At 41.1% G+C, this 22,053-nt stretch overlaps 1 protein-coding gene and 1 long non-coding RNA gene across 4 annotated transcripts in view; both read left to right on the top strand.

Annotated features, from left to right (window-relative positions):
* The window catches only part of LOC122767627, a 34,688-nt gene extending 23,022 nt beyond the window's left edge, over positions 1-11,666 (top strand). Inside the window, exons 9-13 of one of the 2 annotated variants that reach the window (XR_006360230.1) lie at positions 2,586-2,916; positions 3,432-3,648; positions 5,682-5,729; positions 6,734-6,805; positions 11,306-11,666. This is a non-coding gene — a long non-coding RNA (uncharacterized LOC122767627). The remainder of the gene's footprint in view (positions 1-2,585; positions 2,917-3,431; positions 3,649-5,681; positions 5,730-6,733; positions 6,806-11,305) is intronic. The other variant, XR_006360229.1, reaches the window with a different exon arrangement.
* A 581-nt stretch (positions 11,667-12,247) lies between these two features.
* The window catches only part of LOC122767829 (plexin-A1-like), a 192,826-nt gene continuing 183,020 nt past the window's right edge, over positions 12,248-22,053 (top strand). For both annotated transcript variants that reach the window (XM_044023327.1, XM_044023325.1), the window contains exon 1: positions 12,248-12,376. The gene's annotated coding sequence lies outside the window, so the exon portion shown is untranslated. The remainder of the gene's footprint in view (positions 12,377-22,053) is intronic.

The following is a 22,053-nucleotide window of genomic DNA, read 5'->3' as shown; positions in this document are numbered from 1 at the left end:
TGCGGCCTCGCTTTACTCGCTCAGTGTTCCAGTTTTTTTCTGTCAGTTTTCACATAAAACAAATCGCTTCCTGTGTGCAGCACAGCCATGGTGAGATCTAAACACCACATATATACATATATATACATATATATAGTTGAGATGAAGCACATTCAGATGCAACATAAACATGAATCAACTACGTTCAGATGTAGTACATTGCTTTTAAATATAAACAAATGCTGATCAAGTATATATATATATATATATATAAAAAGGTTGAAAAACCTATGCAGCCATCAAAATGAAAAGATTGTCCACTGTGAGCTACTGTTAAAACACTATAGTCCAAAATGGCGGCCTCTGCACAGCTGACCGTGCTCCTAATATCAGTCAGTTAATTGTACACTTACAAATATTATTATTTCATCAGCCAAATTAAAACAATTTCAACTGCATTTTACACACCAGACTTTGATGCATTTATCTGCCTATACTGGCCATTTTTTCTCTTTATCTTATGCTGTCCAGACATAATTTGCACATTGTTCGGATTAGTTGCAGAACAGCTTCATTGTCTTCTTCTGCTAACATGAAGCACTGAATCAGTAAAACAACCCCGTGTGGCCTTGCTGCCTCAGAGGATTTATACCTGCTTTTATCATCTCGGCCTCATGCATCACATCCTGTGTGACCCATCCAACCAGGAAGTCATCGGGAAGCTTTCTAGACCAACCGCGACAGGTTGCATTGTTTTGCATATAAATCACTCCCTCCTCTAGGAGGACAATTGCACCGGCAGGCGCATCTTAGCATCGTAGCGTATCGTGTTGTTTTCCAGGTTTGAGCCGTGTCTGGCTGACTGAGTCCGGGACAGCTGTGAGTGAGGGCCACTCACTGCTCTGTCAGGAGTGGAGACAGAGGCACTCAACTGAGGCCAGCAATCCCAGGCTACTCCTACATGTCACCTTTTCTCTCCGTTATAGGTTTGCTGTGTGGAAGACAGTTGAACGGAGTAGATATTCTATTTTCTTTCTTCTAAACTTGCTGAAAAATTCTCAGGTCAGCATCAAGCCCTCCAGCACTGATTTACACAAACCTCAAGGTCTTACCACAGAATAGATTATGTAAGCTCCCTTGTGTGGATTATATAAGAAACACCGAGTGTGACTTGGTGTGACCCTCCCACAGTTGAAGGAAAGCAAGATTCTCCTCACCACAAAATGCTTTTATAAAAGGTGTCATTTAGAGCTGTGAGAAATGTTAAAATGGTCATAATTGACTGTTTCAGACAGTTCAAGTGGCACTGCTTTTAAAAACAACAGCAAAAAGCTCAGTTTGTGCTCAAATATCATCTCGAGTGCTGTGGGTATCTTGAGCCGGCAGTGATGAGCTTGTCACTCTGAAGTTCCACTCACGAGTGTCTCACTGTGAAATGTGTCGCCACTTGTTGATTTGTCAAGAGAGTCTCTGGCTGAATTGATTTAGTCCACAGCTTCAATGAATGACACTCACAGAAAGTAAGAATAAGAAAACAGGAATTGGAGGTGAACTGTGAAAAGGAACAGGGTGAAAGTTATGCTTGTTTTTCAGCTATTGCTCCCATTGTGACATCATTCTCTTCTTTGTTCTCTTTTATTTGCAGAGGATGTCTCTCACGTCACTGTTACTTTTATTTGAATTATTCCCTCTTGGTTTAGAATTGAAGCTATTTCGAAAATCAACTAATAGGACACAGTAATTCTGCGTTTTCATATTCAATATTCCACTTTTATATTCATTTCATTTAAATCAAGTGCATTGCAGTGTGTGACACAAAAGGCGCATTGGAAAGATGGCCCGTGAGGGTAACTAAATAAGTATTTTGTTAAGTTAAGCAATTTTGTGTATAATTTGTTGTTATTAAACAGATATTAAGTCAGATATAGAGGGGAAAATGGAAACCAACCAAAAATATTGTCCCCAAAACAATATCTGTATCATATATTGGCTATAAAAATCAAATTAAAATCCTGAAACAAACCTCTGCTGACAAGAGAGGCAAACACACGCAGTGTCTGTGCCAACTGTTTCTCTGCATTTTCATGTCAGAGGCACAAACTGCAGACTCTGCACAAGCAAAGACTGCATTTCAGAAGGCTGTGACAGGGTTTCCTGTGTAATGACATTTGTCTGAAGGGGGTTCTGGCATCTGCACTGACATTTGTATTATTATCAATCATAAAAATACAACAAATGTCCATCTTATTTCAAAGAAAGCTCCTATTTATAGTCTTCCACATGTTGTTGACTTTGTTTTCAAGGGTCCCAGTACTTTGCTTGACATCATAGATTAGATTCTATCGTTTAAAGTTGCCAAAGGCGTTTAAAGCACATCCCAAAATAAGCTAGGACTCCATATCCTAGAGGCATTGCATGCATACAAAGAGGCTAGTGTGCATAATTAAATTCATGTCCACATTTTTCACATCTTCTCAGAGGAAAAGTAATTTAAAATTTGACACTTGAAAAAACCAACAGGAATATAGGTGTTGTTAAAATAAAGAGTCAAAAACGCTGTCACGAGTGCAACAATAAACTGTTTGTGCTGTTGATTGAACTCTCAGGTGACCTACATTGGCTGCTGGGGGAAAAAAAAAAGACTCATCTGCAAGTGGCCCGTTTCTCTGCAGCGTCCATCTTGGGTTTTTACCCCGAGGCCAGTGGGATGTGAACGGTGCTGTCTCTCTCTACATGGGATCTTTTGTCCTCTCCACCTTCTCAATAATTCAATGGAAAGAGGAGACATCAGCTCTGGTATAATTACTGTGTGAGTGTGACAAGCTCCTCTGTCAAGGGCAAGATGAGGCCGAGCTTTACGGTGCTGGAGAAGGCTAAAAGACACAGTAATAATCTGTACCATGAAGGTACAGCTACTGGGACATGATGAAACTGCAGGTAATTTGGAGAAAAAGCTTCTTCTTTTCTTTTTGCCTTTCTGTAAGAACTCAACTCAATGTCTAATCGCTGCAAAGCAGCTCCCCAGCGGTGATGGCATCAGCAGCAACTTTTTGCACATTATTCTCAAATGTGCACCTGAAAAATGAATCACTAGACTACAGGTGCAACACTTTAGTTCTAAACTTTAGTGAACGCCTCGGGTTTAGGTAATGCTGGGCTATGTTATGAACGGTCAAGAGGCAACATGATTCATCACTGTTAGGAAAGAGATCTGATTTCAGCTCTGAGCACAGCTGAGATGACACATTCTGTTAATATAACTCCAGCCAAACCCCAAACTTCCTGCTCAGTAAAACCCTCGACGTAAGCATACCTGCCAAGATATGACTAGAACTGTTACTGTCACCAACACTGGCATGTGCAAAGGCCTGGCATAGTGCCCCAGTTTAAAATGAGCCAGACAAAATAGGCAGTAATTAGAAGTAGATGTTTTGACACACTTTCTCCCACAGGTACTCCGGAAAAGGTCTGGACTAAAACGTATCAAGTCTCTTGCTGTAGGAGGGATGACATTAGATCACTGAAGAGGTTCCCTGACTGTCTGTGACTCACGATGTAAAAGCCTGAGCTGATCCAAGACCAGCACCGATAATGAAACACTTAATTATGTTTTCTGAATCAAATTCCAAAAAACATTCAAAGCATGAAGAATGATCCAAGCATTCAAGGGTAAGACATGGCTTTTTTATGATCTTTGGATTTGATATTTTAGCAGATTAACAGTACATACTAACACTAAAATATAATAAAGGAAAGTGTCACCTCACCACAGGAACTGACATGGTCACAGAAACATGCATGTGATGTGACATGGGGAAGGAATAGGGAATCATTTCACTTGTCTTTTTCCTTTCCTGCGTCTTCTTCTTCTTCTCTGGTGAACGGGTGTTGGGTTTTCGCTGTTATCGTCTCTTCCTGGTGTCTGATTGTCTCTAATTGTTTGGGGTAAGTGGATCTTTAAAAGTGACTGCTTTCTGCCAATAAAGTGCCATTTAGTGACAATTACTGGACACTTGATAAACTCAAACTCAGAATGACCTGGGGGGCCAGTGAACTTCTAGTCTGGTCAGGAGAGGACCAGAGGCCAGTCAAGTGGAAAACAGTTTCAGGAAACTGAACTGTTCAGTGATTTGAATTTAAAAGGATATCTGGATAATCCATCATGATGTTGCAAATTAAAAATAGTCAGGGTGATATCTTGTTGTGCTTGTTTTGATATATAGTTCACAAAAAAGAACATGATGATGATGATGATGATGCAAAATGAATTTATAAATAACAAAAACAGGCAGAAATTAAACATGTAGACAATTGTAAAAGTAAAGTAAAACACTTGACAAGCTTGTACATAATTAAAGGTGGATTTGCTTATTAGCACTTAGCAGCACTACATTTGGGACTGAAGGTCTCTCATCAAAGTGTTGAAGATTTTAATTCACTAATTCATGCATTTCTATATGGCACATTATTCTATCCACTTGTTCAGATATTTCACTATTAAATTCCCAAAATATGCATTTGCTTGTGACCGATGAAACACCAGTAAAGTTAGGAAGGTTTACCCTCTTGGTACCGTGAATGTCTGAACAAAAATCACAAGTAACCCCTTCCTGCTCTTGGATATCATTAGCAACTCAGTCAGTATCAAACCACAATGCCTCACCATGTGGTATTTTAAACTTTTTTAGTTTCCAGAGAAGGTTAGCTTTGTGATAATTGGTTTACCTTATGTTTCAAGCCCACACACAGAGAGATATACACTTAAAGAACAAGCACAAGTAGTAAACATCAAAGTCCTCTTTCTTCATGTCTCTTTCTCCTTCCTTCTGTCCTTCAGATCACATGCCTGTGGAGTAAGAAAACAAAAGCTGCCCATATCAAAAGAATGTCATGACACAAGTTCCTGTCATTTTTGATCCTAATTAAATGTGTCACATTCAATCAGAAGGCTGGTGCTCGCCGGTCTCCGCGCCATGCTCGCCCCCCAAGGCGAACACATCAGAGGGCGGCAGAAAAAGTGTTTGATGGCAGCTGCGTGGCGACACAAAGAGGCTGTTTGTGACTAATTAGGTGCTGTTCGCCTCACCTAGATTTTAATTATGATCGGGTATACTTCAAAAACGTTCAAACCAAATATCTGTGTGCCCCCTTTCAAGCGTCATGAGAATGAAAAGGTGGGCAAGGGGATGGAAGGCTAAGCAGCTAACTAGCTTAGCCTACGAGTAGCTTAGCCCGACGCGACACACAACACCTGGAAAATTAATGTTACTGCCTTTGAAATGCAGCACTTTATTGATGTGCGACCTGGTGCAACATGCTTCTAATCATACTGTGCTCTTCATGTAATATCAAAGTCACAATAGCAAAGTATTCACATACACACATCACAAGCTTCATGGTGTGCTCAACCTACATTTTCTGCTGCAATTACACGACCTAATTGTTGATAATAAAGATCTATGGTCTTAAATTTACAGTAGACCGCGGGCAAATGTTTTTAGGGGACAAATTACAGCACAAATTAGCCTATATATTCACCCTGGTCCTGCTCTCCTGTCACATTCATTATAGGAAGAATCGGTTTTCAAGCGTATCACACTTTCAGTGTAAACGCAAACCTTTAGGATTAAAAACACTTTAACATGATTCATGAGGAAACACAAATTGTTATCATACCAGGCTTTTTCTCCCCGCTTTGACAGATTACAGCCCAGAGGAAAACATTCAGCAGCTGAGGAGCTTCAGCGCAGGTGATTCACTTCTAATGGATGTTAATGTGGACGACATGACTGAGGATATTCCCAGTGGTGTACACTTACAGTTAATTGATAATTGAGGTCTATGAAAAGATGCACATTAAATCATGGCCAACAAGCCTGCCTATAAGGTTGCAGCAATTTATAGAACAAGTCTCCAGAGTCTCTTAAGGTTTCCCCCACAACTGAAATGCACTCTAGATGAATAATTAAGGCGGAAATATTCTTCACTCATACTGCTTTACTTAAGACGTCCCAGTTTCAAAGATGTAACAAATGCATGCACATTTTGAACCTGTGCCATCTCCAGGTTGCCCAATCCTCTAATGATTTGATGTCTCCTTATGTTACTGTTTAATCAGTGAGTCTCCTAATGAACCATGTGCTGAGATATATTTAACATATTTAACATAAAACATCTGCATCATGTTGCACATAAATAAATGTCTGATTTGGTTCGGTTTGCGTGCGACTCATACCCGCAAACAAGCTTTTTATGTAAATTGGTGACAGACATAGTTTCGTGTTTACATGTTTTCAGTATGACACTGCAATTAACATGTACAGTACAGTGCTTTTAAAAATAAACAACAGTCTGCTCTACTGTACATCAGACAAGTCGTCAAATGTAGATGTAGACTGGAGCCATTTATTTTAGTGAAATGTATTTACTTTAAATAAATCATCACAGCTCCACCGAGTGTTGATCAATAACAATGACTCAACTTAACAAGCTGATGCTATGACAATAAAAATACCCCCCACATTAAAAGCATTTTTTAAATAATAGTTTAAATTTAATTTACCAATACAAGTTGCTAATCACAATTTGATATTCATCAAGAGAAAGTGAATTTTTGTCACTTGCACAATGGAAAACCATTGCATTGTCCAATGAAACTCATTCTTGCAAATCTTAGCACAATATAATAACATTTAAATATAAAGGATTCTATACTGAAAATATCTAAGACAGTCCATGCCTTTGTCTCCTCCAGACCAGACTTCTGCAGTGCACTTCTCACCTGGATTCCCAGCAATAGTCTTCAATGACTACAGTGAATTAAGAGGTAAATGTAAACACACAGTTCATGAGAGGGTGAAGATATGAACAGATCACACCATCAGTACAAGATCTCCCTCCTCTCCCACTGCTGCATCCATGGCAGTGTTGTAATAGACAACTGACAGTTTTTTATGGATTCACACATTTATGGTGATTGTACTGTATGTGTAAGCTTTGTTCACACTTGTATGTGTATTTTAGTGCTTTGAGATTTGTTTCATTATGTATATAATGTGTTACTATCATTATTATTAAGCATACTGACAAATTGTTCAGAACAGTGGTTCTCAATACTCTCATATACAGTGGAACAGTATTTCGGTCCCAACAGAGGACACTGGCGTACCACTGGTTGTACACGTACCACAGTTTGATAACCATAGGTTTAGAAAAACATACAACTGAACAACAGAGCAAAGGATTATGGGATAGTTTTGATCATATTTACATTCTCATCCAATGCAGAAGCCAACGGCATGATTATTTTAAGTGACAGTGCACTTAAGTTCCAAATAGATAAATCAGGAAGTTTCTTTCTGCCCTTCTCTGGTGGCACCGTGGAACAGATGGCGTGGTTCCATTTTGGCCCAGGATCCTGAGGCGGGAATGGGATTGGAGCGACTGTACGAACAGATCAGAGAGGTTAAACCAGACGAGCTCCTGTAACAGTGCTACCCAACGGTCAGCCGTCTTGTTCTTAGCCAATTAATGGGTCATTAAATTACCTGTTTCAACAGAGCTGCGCCTCCTCAGGTTACAAGGCCATCAAATCTGCACTTCGCCTGTCGGCTCGAATCTGATTAGTTTTATGTAAGTGGCACAGATTGTTGTTTTTTTCCCCCGCTTCCAAGTTAGAAGGATCCACTTACATGAGCAGTGGAGAACACAGCACTGATGAACAAACAGTGATCATATTTGTTTTGTTTGTTCAGTTCTAGACCTGATTATTATGTCTTGATAAGTTGTCTGTTTATGACGCACGGACACCAGTCTGTGCATTATTACTGTAGATAAAAACACTGCAGCATCTGTTTGCTTTGCACAATAATAATGCACACATCTTTGCTTAGTTGTGTGTTTGCACAGACCTTATGTACAATTATGTGTGCCTGCACTCATGCAGGTTAGTGTATTCTCTGCGTGTGTGCTTTCAAGGACTACTGGGATTCTTCCTTTTTCTTCCCACTGATCAGTCATTTCTTGTATCTCTCTGCTCACTTAAATGTTTGTTCTTCTTGCCAAACACTGCCCCGTTAATAGTGCATGAATAAAAACAACAATGACAAGCACAAGACGAGAGAGTTGAACAGCAACAGACCCCAAAAACAGCCATGGGTAAATGTATTTAATATTCTCTGTGCTTTTCTGCCCAAGCTGCTCAGCCTGTGCACCGTCTATTGTCAAATTGTGACAACCAAGATTAATCTGGCTCATTAAAAAATAAAGAAAAAACAGTCACAGAGAACTGTATGAAAAACCCCTTTAGTTGAAGACTATTCTGAAAGGCAGAGTAAGCATATTTAAGGTGCAATATCTTTATTTTAATACAAGACTTATGATTATTAAACACATGGGTGTGTTTTAGTGACAAAGAATAACTGTTCTGTTGGCATTATGGTAATTCAGTTTGTTTTAGTTACTCCCTGGTTTCTGGGTCTCTGTGTGTGTGTGTGTGTGTCTCACATTGTCCCTGATTTGTCTCAGTTATTCCTCACAGTGTGTGCTGCTTGCTGCTGGGTGTAGTCTAAGATTCCTTCTCCTCCTGCTGATTTACCTGCACAGCTGATTCATGTCATGTCATCTCAAACACCACTATGCTTGGACACCTCGGCATGATTGAGTCTTGTTATTGGTCAGCACTTTGCCTGCTGCCTCTCTTTGTACAGCACAAATGTTCATTACTACATCATATTGCCTCACTCCACGTCTCGGCCTGAGTTCTGCCGTGAGTTCTTAACAAAACCTTAAAGCTGCTCATTTTGTATGTGGTTCTTTGATCCCGGTTCACATAATAAGACTGACTTTGAACTTGCTGTGTTTCAAAGATCCCCACTGGAAGTTGCAGTGAACCTGGTTCATACAGACCCGCACGCTCAGAGCTAATCAATGTGCTTGTGTTTCAGTGTGAGATAGAGAATGCCTTTGTCCAAAGGCCTTTCACATGGTAAGCAAGGCTAATCTCCTGGAATTACGACGGCCAAACCGACCATTTCTAATGGCAAACAGGAGGCTTTTACAAACCTCTGAAAGCAGGCTGGTGTGATAGATCGCTGAAATTTAGCTGCTCTTTTATTCATTTAACACACAAATGTCTTTATCTCCCCCAATCAAAAACACACATGCCCCTTACTTTTATCAGACACACACTCTCTCTTTTTCTTTCTCTCTTTTACACACACACACACAAACACACACTCAGCGTATGGGGCCAGGTGGTGCGGTTAGTGCCAGATCTTGCTCTCTGCTCTCCTGAGTGCAATTGGTAACCCGAGCCGCCTGTTTAAATAACTCAGTTATCCCAAAAGCTTCCGTGCTGCACGGACAGCATGGAACATACACACTCTTGATCTTCACTCTATGTGTGATAAATATTGAAATTCAGCTTTCAAAGTCGCTTTTGCTGTCCGGAGGTAGTGTGTCATAGGAAAGGAGTTATAACACAAATGTTCTGAAGTAGCCTTACAGCCACAGCTTGTGTCCGAAATCTGTCATCAGAGTGTCAGTCTGTGTAAATTATTCGGTGTGAATGTGTCCACTGATGGTTCATGACAGGCAGGCCACGGGCCTCCTCATTTAATTAGGAGTCTCCCTACATTTTAGTTTAGCTCACAGCCAAACCTGTCTACCAGGATTGTTTTCTATTTTTAGGACACAATTCACTGTAAACGTAGCTTAGATTTTTATTTTTTTGCCTCAGACATAACATGCAATTTTTCAAAGCTATGCATCACATCAAGGCTAAATTCAATTGTAAAGGATTTGCTTTCTATTAATGTTGTGCACAATTAAGTCAAGCTACGTTTGTTGACGTTCACAACTACTGCCCTTGCCCTACTATACAAGTAACTTTTCAGTTGTTAATGTAAGGCAGTTTCAGCTTGTTAGCGTGTCGAGCGCCATTCAGAGTCACAGTCTTTCCATCTATTAACGCAGAAATGTCCCATTTTGTAAGACGATGGAGCTTCTTCTGTTGTTTCAGGGTGTTTCCGGAACGGAGAGGATGCAGTATGTATTTTTAGACATTTGCATTAGGAATAGTACCAAAATAACTGCCCCCAACCGTTCCGTATTTCAGTACCCTTCCTTTTGGGTACCAGGGTAATGGTATGATACAGTACAGGTGGAGCTACACCCACGACAGTCAGCTGATGGGGCGACAGAAAAGCGTCAGTCAGCTGCTGGATGTCCTCCGTTGTTGTCTGTTGTGTTGCGATCAGTGTTCGCTTTGTCAGTGCACCAGTACAACGTCACGCTACGAATCTCGCTGACATGGCCATCGAGCACAGTGCACACCCCGCCTACCACGTAAACGTACTGTTCTCAGTTGAAAAGTGAGCCTGACCAAAAGCTTTACCGTTCTAAACCATACCGTACCAAACCAAACTGTACCATCATGGAAACACGGCTTTAGTCAGAGGTCCCAAACTCGCTGCCCTCCAATCGATTTCATGTGGCCCACCACTCCATATCTAGTTATTTCTGTATGTTTTTATTAATTCACACAAATTCACAAATTCTTGTTATTGTAAACTATTCCAAATCACAACAAATTGTGATATATTTATTTATATCAGATATTGCTGTTGCAGCTTATAGAATTTTAAGCTCATAGTTGCCCGCCTCTACTGAACAGTTGCTTTTTCTGAAAAAGTTGGACTTTTTTTCCACTTGACCGGCCCCCTCCTGACCAGAATAGACACTCAGTGTCCCTCAGGTCATTTGAGTTTGAGACCCCTGGTGTTAGTGTTGATGTTATGGAAACATACCAGCTCAGTTGTCCTGCAAATATTTGCACTAACCATTTGCCTCTTGCCACCATCTCTGCCTCACACGATACTGCCTGTGTTTTTCCTTTGCTGCTGTCTTTAGTCTTATGTAACCATGTCTATTTTTGACACTCTGTATCAGAAAGGTGCTTTAAAATGCATTTTTGATGACATTGACAATCGTGACAGAGATGATTTAATGCTTATGTGATTTGTGGTAGTAAAATAAAATCAAATAAAATCTGAGGATCTTAGTGGTAGTTTAATAAAATGGCTTTTGAAGGTACTGTTTTGGCACCAGTGACGACTTATCTAAAAAAATAAATATTTGTGTCTATGGGTACTTACTTATACAGCTAATATGAGATTACATGTCAAGCAATATTATACCTAATGTGTGACAAAGGTAACGAAGCCAGGACATGACGACCAGAATAAATAGAAAGACAAATCATGGAAAAATAGTCGATTAGTGATTATCTGCAGGTTATTAAAAAACTCATGTTTTGTGTTCGCAGCTCTCTGTCCTGATCTCCGCTCATCAGATAAACATGCAACAAACGCGTTTGATTCATCGCTTCTCTTCATCTCTGAAAGTCTCTGCTGACAGTGACGTGTGTTGTGTTGCATTCATTGTATGACCAACACTGTGGATGTTAAGGAGTGTGTGAGCTGTTTGTGTGTTCATGAATACTTGTGACTAAGATGACGATCATCATTTTATGACACATTTATGCTGAAAACACTTAATTCTAGTCTTAATTCTATGTTTTATTGTCTCTTTTTTTTGCTCATTCTTGCTCTGTAAATGCTTTTCTTAATGTAATTGTGCCGTCAATTAAATGAGTTTATTCTTTGTCTTCTTTAATAGTTCATCTTATTGTCTCGTCAATGTGTTTGTTGTTGTATTTTAATAACTTACTTGGCAATAAAACTGATACTGATTTTGATAAAAGTCCTGATGGAAACTGGGGATTAGAATAGATTTACTCAGCATTGCAAATAATGTTACACTGACTAAACAAAGACAGAATAATAACATAAAGAATTCACCAAAACTGTATACATTTCTTTTTTATATCTTTGGTTTTTATTTTATTCTATTTAAATGCACCAAAACACCAGGTCATAATGTCATTTTATCCAATTTAAACAATAATTATTCTACCAAAAGTGAACATTTGCATTAATAATATGCAATACAACTATTATCCTCACATTAATTGTAATGTTGACAGTCAATAAAGCTTTTTTAAGCCCACATTTGCCTTAGGCCCCAAAATGACTCCACCCGCCCCTGGGCTCACTCCTCAGCCTTTTAAAAACCAGGAGTCGGGCCGGGGGCGCCCTCTATGGGCTGGTTGATGTACTGCATGGGCAGCAGAAAGCCGCCTCCTCCTCCTCCTCCCTCCCTCCCTCCTCCACCTAGGAGCGGAGCCGCATTCCTGTCTTCTCTCCATTCACACGCAGGGAGCTGCCGGAGAGAGAACACCTCCACTCACTCCGCGACTCGAGTGGAAAATTATGTTCCCAAGTTTTGGAATTTAAAACCATGGCGAGGATATCTGGTCCCAGGATCACCTGAATCTGTAAGTACCGTGCAAACTCAGGAGCAGGGGCTTTTCTGCGGGTGGAATCGGCGGGCTTCTTCTTCTGTAGTGGAGCCGGTTTAAATATTTAGGTTACATGTTTTTTTTTTCTCCCTTCCACGCGTTGCTCTGTGCGGGTGAGTTTTGTCGGTATATGTGTGTCACACTCTCTCCTCTCCGCTTTCCACGACTTGTCTCTCCAGCTCCTCTGCTTTGAAAGAGCTTGAGGAACCAAACCAAACCCGGTGTCGTGGAAAAGACACGAAGCATATACCCAGTTATTCCTGCGTGTGTTGGTGTGTGGAGGCGTGTGTGTGTGTGTGTGTACTCATTTGTGAGACCTCTGTCGGACCTTTTCTCCTGTCAACATTATGGGGACGAGTGGTTCTCGTGGGGACAAAAGCTTGGTCCTACTGAGGTAGAATCTTGATAAAGTTGGGATTAATTTGTGGATTAACTGGCTATGATTCAGGTTTTGTTTTAGCGCGCGCGTGTGTGTGAGAGACCATCAGTCGGAATAATGCTCACTAAACTGAAACTGGTGATATTTTTAAGCGTGAACTCGGCTTTTATCTTGCTAAATCAATTATCTGCTACTGTAAATTCACTTAATTATGTCATGTTAAGCACCTGGTGCCTGAAACACGAGGACAGCGATTTTATTTTTTAATGAAACTTAATAAATAATAAATGTGGTGCACACTGCACCAAATTGAAGCCTTTATTTGTTTTTGTAAGGGTAACGCACAGAGTCTTTTAGCTAAATAAATCTGGTGGTTTAGGTGCTGGGTGAATATGTGTGGGTTTTATGCAAAACTCAATAACAATCTTGAAATATCCTTAAAGTTTGTACTCCCAATATTTGCTTTTACCATTTTGTCGAATTTGGTTTAAAATTTTCATTTGCATTACATTTGTAATACATTTTATCCTAGCTACGGACTAGCTAACAGTCCTAAGAGTTGGCTGTCACATGATATTATATGATATTATTGCCACATAAAGCACCCTCAACAAAACGATAATGGCTAATTTCTTTTTATTGCAATAGTGAGTGTGTAAACTGTCTGTCTAGCTCACCAACATACAGTCATAGTGATGTATTTTGAATTTACCACAAGGGGGAGCCTGCATCTCTTCATTTATTCAGGTAACTCATGTTTTATAATGATCTTATTTAAGATTCTTTCTTTTCACTTCAAATATTTACTCCTTTTAGTAACATTACAACATTTTGTAACTTTTTTGCTTGCATGAGTCATTTTTTTGTCATGTTAGAAACAGTTTTATGTAATAGCAGTGTTGTTTTTTGTAACTTTAGTAACATTAGTTTATCTCTTTCTTCTATGACTGTAAGCTTTTGGAAAATGCTATTAGTTTTTTATTTGTTTGATAGCTTTAAAAACCAAGTCAAAAGGTAGACCATGGACAGACTGTATTTTCTTAACAATTACATCATGAATCACCGTGATTTTGGTCAGATTTATCCTGACATGAAATGTTCCACATTGTCCCATGCCTACTCGGGCAATCCTATGTGTGTGGCTGTTGCATTGCCTCAGCAATGCCAGCTCCACCACCACCAGCAGCAGCAGCAGCAGCACTGTACATAATAACAGGTATTCATGGAGCTGACACTCACTGTCTCTGGGATAAATAGTCCAGGGAGACTGGAGGAGGCTGCGATGGCTCCAGATTAAACATTTGGCTTCGTGCTTGTACATTTCATCACATTTTAGTGGATCCTGCAGAGGTTTTCTTTAAACGGACCTAAGGGAGGAGTTGCGCTGGATTTCTCTCGGGGGAGTGGGTGGAAGTGGAGGTGGTGCTTGCTTTAAAAGAAATCGATTCCCTTATTAGCTTTGAAATAATTAGAAATTGTGTTGGTGTGGTGTGAAAGGAGCGCTAATCTGCTAACGAATGAGAGGCAATTTGTAAGCTTTGGTATTCGACAGCAATTGAATTCCCCCTCATGTGAGTGCGGGTGGAGTGGTGAGGGCTGCCTGTCTGTGGGTGTGTTGAGTGCGCAGTGGCTGTCAGCTGTTGAAAATGCTCCATTGGATTCTCTTCAGTTCTGTGTTTTTAATCAAATCCTGGTTAACCAAATTAGACTGCCCACCCTGTCCGTGCATGCAACATGATTTCAATTGGAGCCCATTTTACACACGTATTAATGAATCATATTAGATGAGCAAGGGCTCAGACATATTTTCAACCTTTTGTGGAGAAAAAGGAGGAGTGGGGGGCAGAGTAGAGCATGTAGGCAAATAAAATCACTGCAATAACCAATTACTATGTATTATTTAAATCTTAAGTATGATTAAAATAGTTAATATAATCCTCCCTGCAGTTATTGGTTTTTATTTTCCAGTGTTTATTTGTCATAAGTGACGTGAGCCATTTTTCCCGGAGTTCAGTCGAGCAGCAGCAGCAGCAGCAGCAGCAGCAGCTTCTTATTGACATTTCAGTGCAGTGACCAGTATTCACATGTAAATGTTGTGGGATTTGAACCATGACATGAGTGTTTGTTTAAGAGGTGGTGCCCAGTCACGGCTTTAAATCATTCAACCAGAGACTGACTGACATCTCACCAACCACACAACACAAGTGCACCTCACTCTTTCAGTTAGTTTCTATAAAGGCTGCATAATCACACTCTTTATTTAGCTGGCACGTATTCAACAATGGTGTTGTGAAAAGAATTATTCAGAAGGATTACTGTGGATTGTAAAGATATCTGTACTTTATACACATATTTATCTGACCTGGGAAAGATTTGTGAACAGCGCTCTTTCCTTAGATGATTAATATGACGGTTCCCAACTTGTTTAGCTCCGTTCTTCCCAAGTTTTTATCATACTTTTTTCCAAAATTGTGACCTTGCATGCCATTTCACATGAAAGCTGGCAACCCAGCCAGAAAATTACAAGCAATTTGCCCCAATCTTCCCTAATTATGATACAGATCTGCCCCACAATAGACCAGCAGTGTCGTGAAATTTTCAAAGTCCACCCTGTCCAGTCTGTCTGCTGCCGTGAAGGGTAAATCGGTGCTGTCCAAACTTTGGAATTCAAGCTGACATGTGCACTTCGCACCCCTCTGCTCCTGCCTTTGTGTGACTTGCCCCCGTCACATTCCTCTGGACTTTTCAATGAGAAGCACATTAAAGGTCTAATTAGATTGTAGATTGGTGACAAAGCAGACGAGTTGAAAATAAGAGAAATGAATTGTAATTCAATCATTTTTTGTATTTATTAGAGGAGAAGATCTGAATGGAATTCCAGAAGGACCCCATGGGAGTTCCTCTGTTGGAGTAAAAATCTACTTCATTGGGTCACTGAAATAGTTTATATAAGTGAAAAGACTTTGAGTGCATAGCTCTATTCTTCAGGGTATACTGTACAGTGATTCATGGCTTTCATGCAGGGAGCCAATATATGGTTCACACTTCCACTGTGGAGCATGTGTATGTGACTTCACTGCAAAATTTAGCTCATTTGCCAGTTTCCCCCACTGTTCAACATTTCATTTTTCAGATCTAGCTCCCCTCCCCTGTTGGTTCTTTCCTACCTCCATCTCTCTTGTCACCTTTTTATAGAGAACAGACCACACTTAAAGTCCTTCACATATGTCAATCACAGTCATGTTATCTTCCCTTTTATCTCTGGTTGTCTCAGCACAATATTCAGTAATCATTCCTCAACCGGTTCTTCTGTATTAGCAGGGCAGTGCCTATCTGTTGCTGCTGCACAGTGCAGGAAGCAGCCTTTACTACAAGTGAAAGAGGATCCGCTCCCAAATGCAGGGGTTATGTCAGAGAGTGTCTGCCGCAGTCTACACTCTTTCCCCTGTGTGTGATTGAGGGCTTCCTTGCCACAGCTGCGATTTAATGCAATATCTGCTTTCATATCATAGCTGGTGGAGACGGTGTGTTTTTATTACATAAGTTTTCATTTGTGTCAGTCTTGTTAAAGAGGTTAGCTGTTTCTCTGGCGCTCTGCAACACTTTGTTTGGATCTGTGCGTCTCTCCTTTCCTCACCGCCTGTCATTTTCTTTTTACATTTTGAGCTTTCCTTTCCTTCCTCCTCACTTTGTCACCTCCCCATCTCTTCCTGAGCGTTGTCCTGTCATCTCTCCCTGTGTGAGTGAGTAAGTGTGTTTGTGTGTGTGTTTTTACTTGGTCTCTCTGGGATTTGTGAGGCGCCCCGAGGCGAGGAGCCAAACAGCAGCCGCTATATTAAAACGCACTAAAGAGAGACCAGCAGCATGGCTCTACCCATAGGCCCCGCTGTTGTACACACATGCACACACACACACACACACACCCTCAGCTCTAGTGGTACTAACATCTCTCCAGCCGACAAACCTTAATATGAAATAAACTCACTCGCCAATACCTGGCGGGCATGTCTTGACTGACTGCTCAAGTAGGAATGACCTCCATTTGGCCCAAGTTAGAAGCTGCGATTGCGAGTCAGTGGGTGGCGTTGAACTGCAAAGTGCTGGTGCGTTACAAATCATATGACGAGGTGAGTATGTACGTAAGCCAGCAGTATAAACCCTCATCAGTGCCAATCAAAAGTGAATTGAAAGGCAGACAGAGGTATCTGCAAGCTTCATCACACCTTTTTAAGAAGTCTGGAACATTCAGGGCCGGCGGCTTTGTTTTTTGGTCCCTGGAAACTGTCTGAATTAGAGCAGATGCATGAAGATAGTGCTTGGGTTGCACATTATAAATAAAAGTCTGGTCTGTGTTGTTTGGTACTTTGACCTTCTCTAAAAAATATTTTCTGTCCTCTTGCTCACTTCAGATGTAGCCAAATAAATATTACCACTGTGGTGGAAGAGCAGGAAATGTCTGCAGCCAGAAAATGGTTGGTTTTTTTTTGTAGGGAGCAGCCTTCGTTTCTCTGTCGTGCTCATCCAAGTGAAATATCTGTTATGTATAATTAATTTTTCCTCTCTCCAAGTTTATTTTTATTGCCTACTTTTAACCATTCCTTCAAAGGACCCATCCCCTGCCTCCGCCCTCTGCAGTGCCTGTTGAAAGTGACAGCTGCTTGGGTATGGGGGCTGCTCTTTGAAGCAGGCATTAAAAAGGCCACTCACTCTTGACGACTTGGAACAGAAAAATCTCCACTGTTCTGACAGTATCAAATACATGCCTGCTAATCTGGTTGAAAATAAACTCTGTTTCCACCGTAGTGTACGCAGTAGTATGTTAGGAAACAGGATTTACATAGTCTTATTTTGCTCAAAGAGATGTTGATTAGTTGAGTTGGAATGGAAAACAGCTTGAGGAGAAGGGCAAGAAGGCGTACTGGCCTCTGTTTTGCAGGCACTTGATGTTATTGACGGGAGCACTGCATTGGATCAAGTTAAGTCAACAATCAAACACATTGGCTGCATTTGAACCCTGCCACCTTACACATCACTACTGAGACTGAGCTAACAGTCGGAGTGAAGGTTGTGCCCAAAGTTCAAAAGATGCTGCATTGACCCTCATTTCCACTGTTGACCTAGTGGCCTAGTAAAGAAATCCCATCTCCTCTGCCGCTTGTGGGCGAGGCCACACAGCACAAGAGGTTCCCTCTCTGGCATGGTAATGCTCTGGTCAGCAATTCTGTCCATCTCTCCTCAGACATGACTGGCAGCCGTGCATGGCCATAAAAATGGCTTCTCTTTTTCTCACATTTCCTCCTGTGTCCTGCTATCGATCGTGGTGTCTCAGTTCCTTCCTGAAACATTAGAAAACACAGATCTTTTTGTTTCTCTTATTTTTTTGCTGTGCTGCAAAGCTGATTGCACTTTCTGTTATCCTGATCATTTGTGTGTAACCCATGGTGATCTTCCTGTTTAGTGCTTGAACAGAACATTGTGATTTAAAAGATGCTTACTGGTGTTGCATGTGGATCCCAATTAAAGGGGCATTTGAGCTCACACTATATGGTTAACCAGCATTGGAGTGGTTACATACTCCACAACCATTTTACTAGGTCTACAGGACAACTGCTCATCGTGTACCAAAGTGATCTTTTTCCTTCTCCCTGCCACTGTCACCTCTTTTCTAAAACTAGTTATTGGTACCTATCTTAGTTAACTTAAGGGAATCAATTGTTTAAAACTTTAAAGGATTTGGTTAATGAAATGTGAGTGTAGATAATTTAAAATTTCTTACACTTTAAACATTTCTTCCATTTGGTAAAAATGGTACATTGATGAGCTTCCGCAACTGCTTTCCATGAGAGCTGAGCTCTGTATTGTTGGTCTGAAGGAGCGATTGCACTCACATGTTGACATGTGAGAAACTGTAACATGACCATAATTATTTAATTTTTTCATTATGGGAACACTGGCGTCAGGCTGTCGCCATGGCTACCACTTCTTGTCCATCCAGGTTTTCCTTCTGAGTAAAACACACCAATCTCCACTGGTTCAGAGAGGGGAAAAAAATCAAATCCCCGAATGAATCGACTCCGGCCCAGAGTATTGGTAAAATCGGCACCAAGTGTGAGTTGCTGATGCTCAGAGATCCTCAGTTTAGATGAGGGAGCCTACTTGTTGTTTACTGTGCTCACCAGAGTCTGTCTGCCTCTTCAGGCATGTTTGGATTGTTAATGAGAAACCGCTGTGTGTGAGAGAGGAGACATTGCACTGTGGGTGTATGCCTGCGCATGTATTTGCATTGAGTTAAGCAAGTGTATCGTTGGTGTGCACACTGTATACAGGGCAGTATACAGGATGCACTCTGACTGAGTTTGTGGACATGGTGACTCCAGGTGTTCTATGTAACACTTTGCATTATCGAGGAGATTAAGCGAGGAGCGATCTAAATAGTTCATAGACATTTATTGTCGTGATTAATGTTAATGGTGTAACAACGTATAATTGCCTTCTTTTTTTTTCCCTTTTCTCTTCCCCTTTATTTTTGTCTCTTCCATTCATCGTCCACACACACACACACACCCGCCCCCTGCTTTCTGTTGTATTTAACAAGAAGGGGGATCTTAAATAATTCAGACAGTGTGTACTCCCCGCCCTGTAAATAAGACTAATAGAAGGCGGGCCTTGATGAGATGAGAGCCACTTGCCCAGGCAAAGCATCGCCGTAGGCCAGCTAATAAATTAGCTAGCTGCCTGCCCTGCCCCTTTACTGTGGCTCTGTTGAGGCCCAGCCAGCAACGACCCCCATGTTATCGAAAGAAAGGGCAACTCATTCTAGAGAGGTCAGCAGCATGGTGGTGTTGCCCCGAAGGCAGTGATGGACATTGAGAAAATGTGTGCATCTTTGTGGAGATGAAATCACTCTTCCTCTGCTTTCACCTGGGCAACATCCATCCTACTAGGTTTTCCTTTGAAAATCCTGTTTTCAAAGGAAATCCTTTCTTGAGGGTGTGTCCATACCTAATAGTCTGCTTCGTTGGTCCACTCCTGCTAAAAATTTGATACATTGTTCAGCTGGGTCAGTTCATGTTGACAAAGGCAAAACTTAAACACACTAGAAATTATAAATAAGTCATATAATCAGAAATACCTCTCCGTTTTTGGTCAGACATGTAGGCTGGTTTTAAAAAAAGTCCTCACAATTTGGATGGCAGGCATTTCTGCAGCAATATGTATAGATATCTTAAACAAAAACAAGAATGGAGTGGCGTGGGTGTATCTCTAGTTGTATTCTGGCTTTTGTTTATATATGTGCACTCTCTCTCATCGATACACAGTCCATGGCTCGTAAACCACACACGCACCTGCATGTGTGTTTACCAGATGAAGGAAAGTGCTCATTTTGTTTCCCTCACATTTTTTGCTCCTGACCTGTCTGGCACTATTTTAATGTGGGCTGGTGCTTCTGGAGATTTTAGTGTGTGGTCACGTCTGGTGTAGGCAGACACTTCACTGAAAACCAGTCAATAACTGGGGGGAAAAAGTTTTGTTTTTCAGAGTCATAGATAGGGTGGTTAGCCTTCTTGAATCCAGTGTGATCCCTCTTTAGCTGGAAAAAGGAGGGTAGATTTTGAGTAGCTTTAGCCCTAAATCATGTTGGAGCACTTCCCAGCCTCTCACTTCCTCATGTTTAACACTCACAAGGCACTTATACTGAAGTGCCAAGTGGGTCCTGTCAGGTTTTTGGACCGGTTCAGAACTTTTCGGAGATCTGACTGAAAGTAATATGAATAATACCACATGACAAATGATTGCTGTTCATAAGATAAGTCTGAAAATCAACATCAATAGTAACACTGATGAAAAGTGGAACATAAATGGTAGGCAAGCTTGATTTTAATAAGACCTTTCTTGCTCTACAGCTGTAATCAATATTTTATGCCCGGTTTAAGGAATTGTTTAGATTCCTGGCATCCATTTCCCCATGCTTATGGTGAAGCCCCCTCTAAGTTTTCAAATATCAGATGTACTGCTAAACTTTCCTCCTTAAGCAGTATAACATATCTTAAACCTCCTCCTCCTCATACCTCCCTTTCTTTCCACAGGCTCTTTGTCAGCTTCCTCTTTTGTGCTCCTCTCAAAGGGTTAAAGAGAGAGAAGTGATGAGTAGCCCGCCGAGTCTGGCCTCCATTGTGTTTTGGCTTTGTGCCACTGCATAGCATGGCGACCACAGACACATGTACAAGGGACTTTTCTTTATTTGCCAGCTACAGTTACCCAGTAATACTACCCCAACCATTTGTAAATCTATGCAAATGTTCTGCCAAGGTTTGTGAGGTTAAAAGGCAACTGATAACATTGAATTTCCACAGGTGGCCAACTCTCAAATAGAATGCAGTGTGTTTATGTTTGCATATTATTGCGTAAATACTGCCTTACAGCCTCCTTAAAGGTCTGATATGCATTACTTGAACTGCTCGTCACATTTGAGCATGTACATCAGACCAAAATAAAAATTACCTTTAGCGAGACACTTCAAACTACTTTCTGCCAATACTGAGCGGCTACACATGGAACTATAGAGTTAAGTTGACAAATGTCACAAGAGAAGGCTCATTTTGTGAACATGGTAAACAATTTTAACACACATTTAGGGTCTAGCATTTCCTGTGGTACTCTTTAGCTACGACTGGGCTGGTTAAAGTTTGTGGATACTCCAGAAAGACTTGTTTTTCGTCAACTTTCTCAGTGGAAACATGTGCTTGAGGACCATTAAACCCCTGCTTCCCTCCCTTACATAGCTTGTTAAAGGAAACCACTCAACAGTGTGTGGTGCACAACAGTGGTGGCTGCTAAGCCTAATTCTTTTAGCAGACCACGGTTACCTCTATGCTGCCATGATGCTAGTCCAGGGGGTGCTTTCATGTTGCCCCTCTCTGCCTAGCCCCCTGCAGAGGAGAGGCAAGCAGAGCAGGGGACTTTAGGAATAAGTACTTCAGGCCAGACAATAGTGGACTGCCGTGAGGGGGTGGGGTGTTGTTTGTAACCAGAAACAGAAGAAACACAGAAGGAGGAGGAGGAGAATGAGGCCTTCAAACTGGAGAGAGAAGTGTGATAGGGTTAGGGTTAGGGTTAAAGGTTACACTGATTCCTACTTTAAAGGTGGAGTGGGGCCATGGGGGTTTTATTGCCAGGGCCTCTTGTTGTTTTTTGCTCAGCTGGGGTGAACCTCTGAGCTGCGACTGCATTATGGTGATGGGACACGCAGGTGGTTGAGAGTGTGGTTATCCCA

This window comes from Solea senegalensis, linkage group LG4 (genome assembly GCF_019176455.1).
Source record: "Solea senegalensis isolate Sse05_10M linkage group LG4, IFAPA_SoseM_1, whole genome shotgun sequence".
Classification (NCBI taxonomy): Eukaryota; Metazoa; Chordata; class Actinopteri; order Pleuronectiformes; family Soleidae; genus Solea; species Solea senegalensis.
This window is presented reverse-complemented; position numbering and strand designations above follow the sequence as displayed.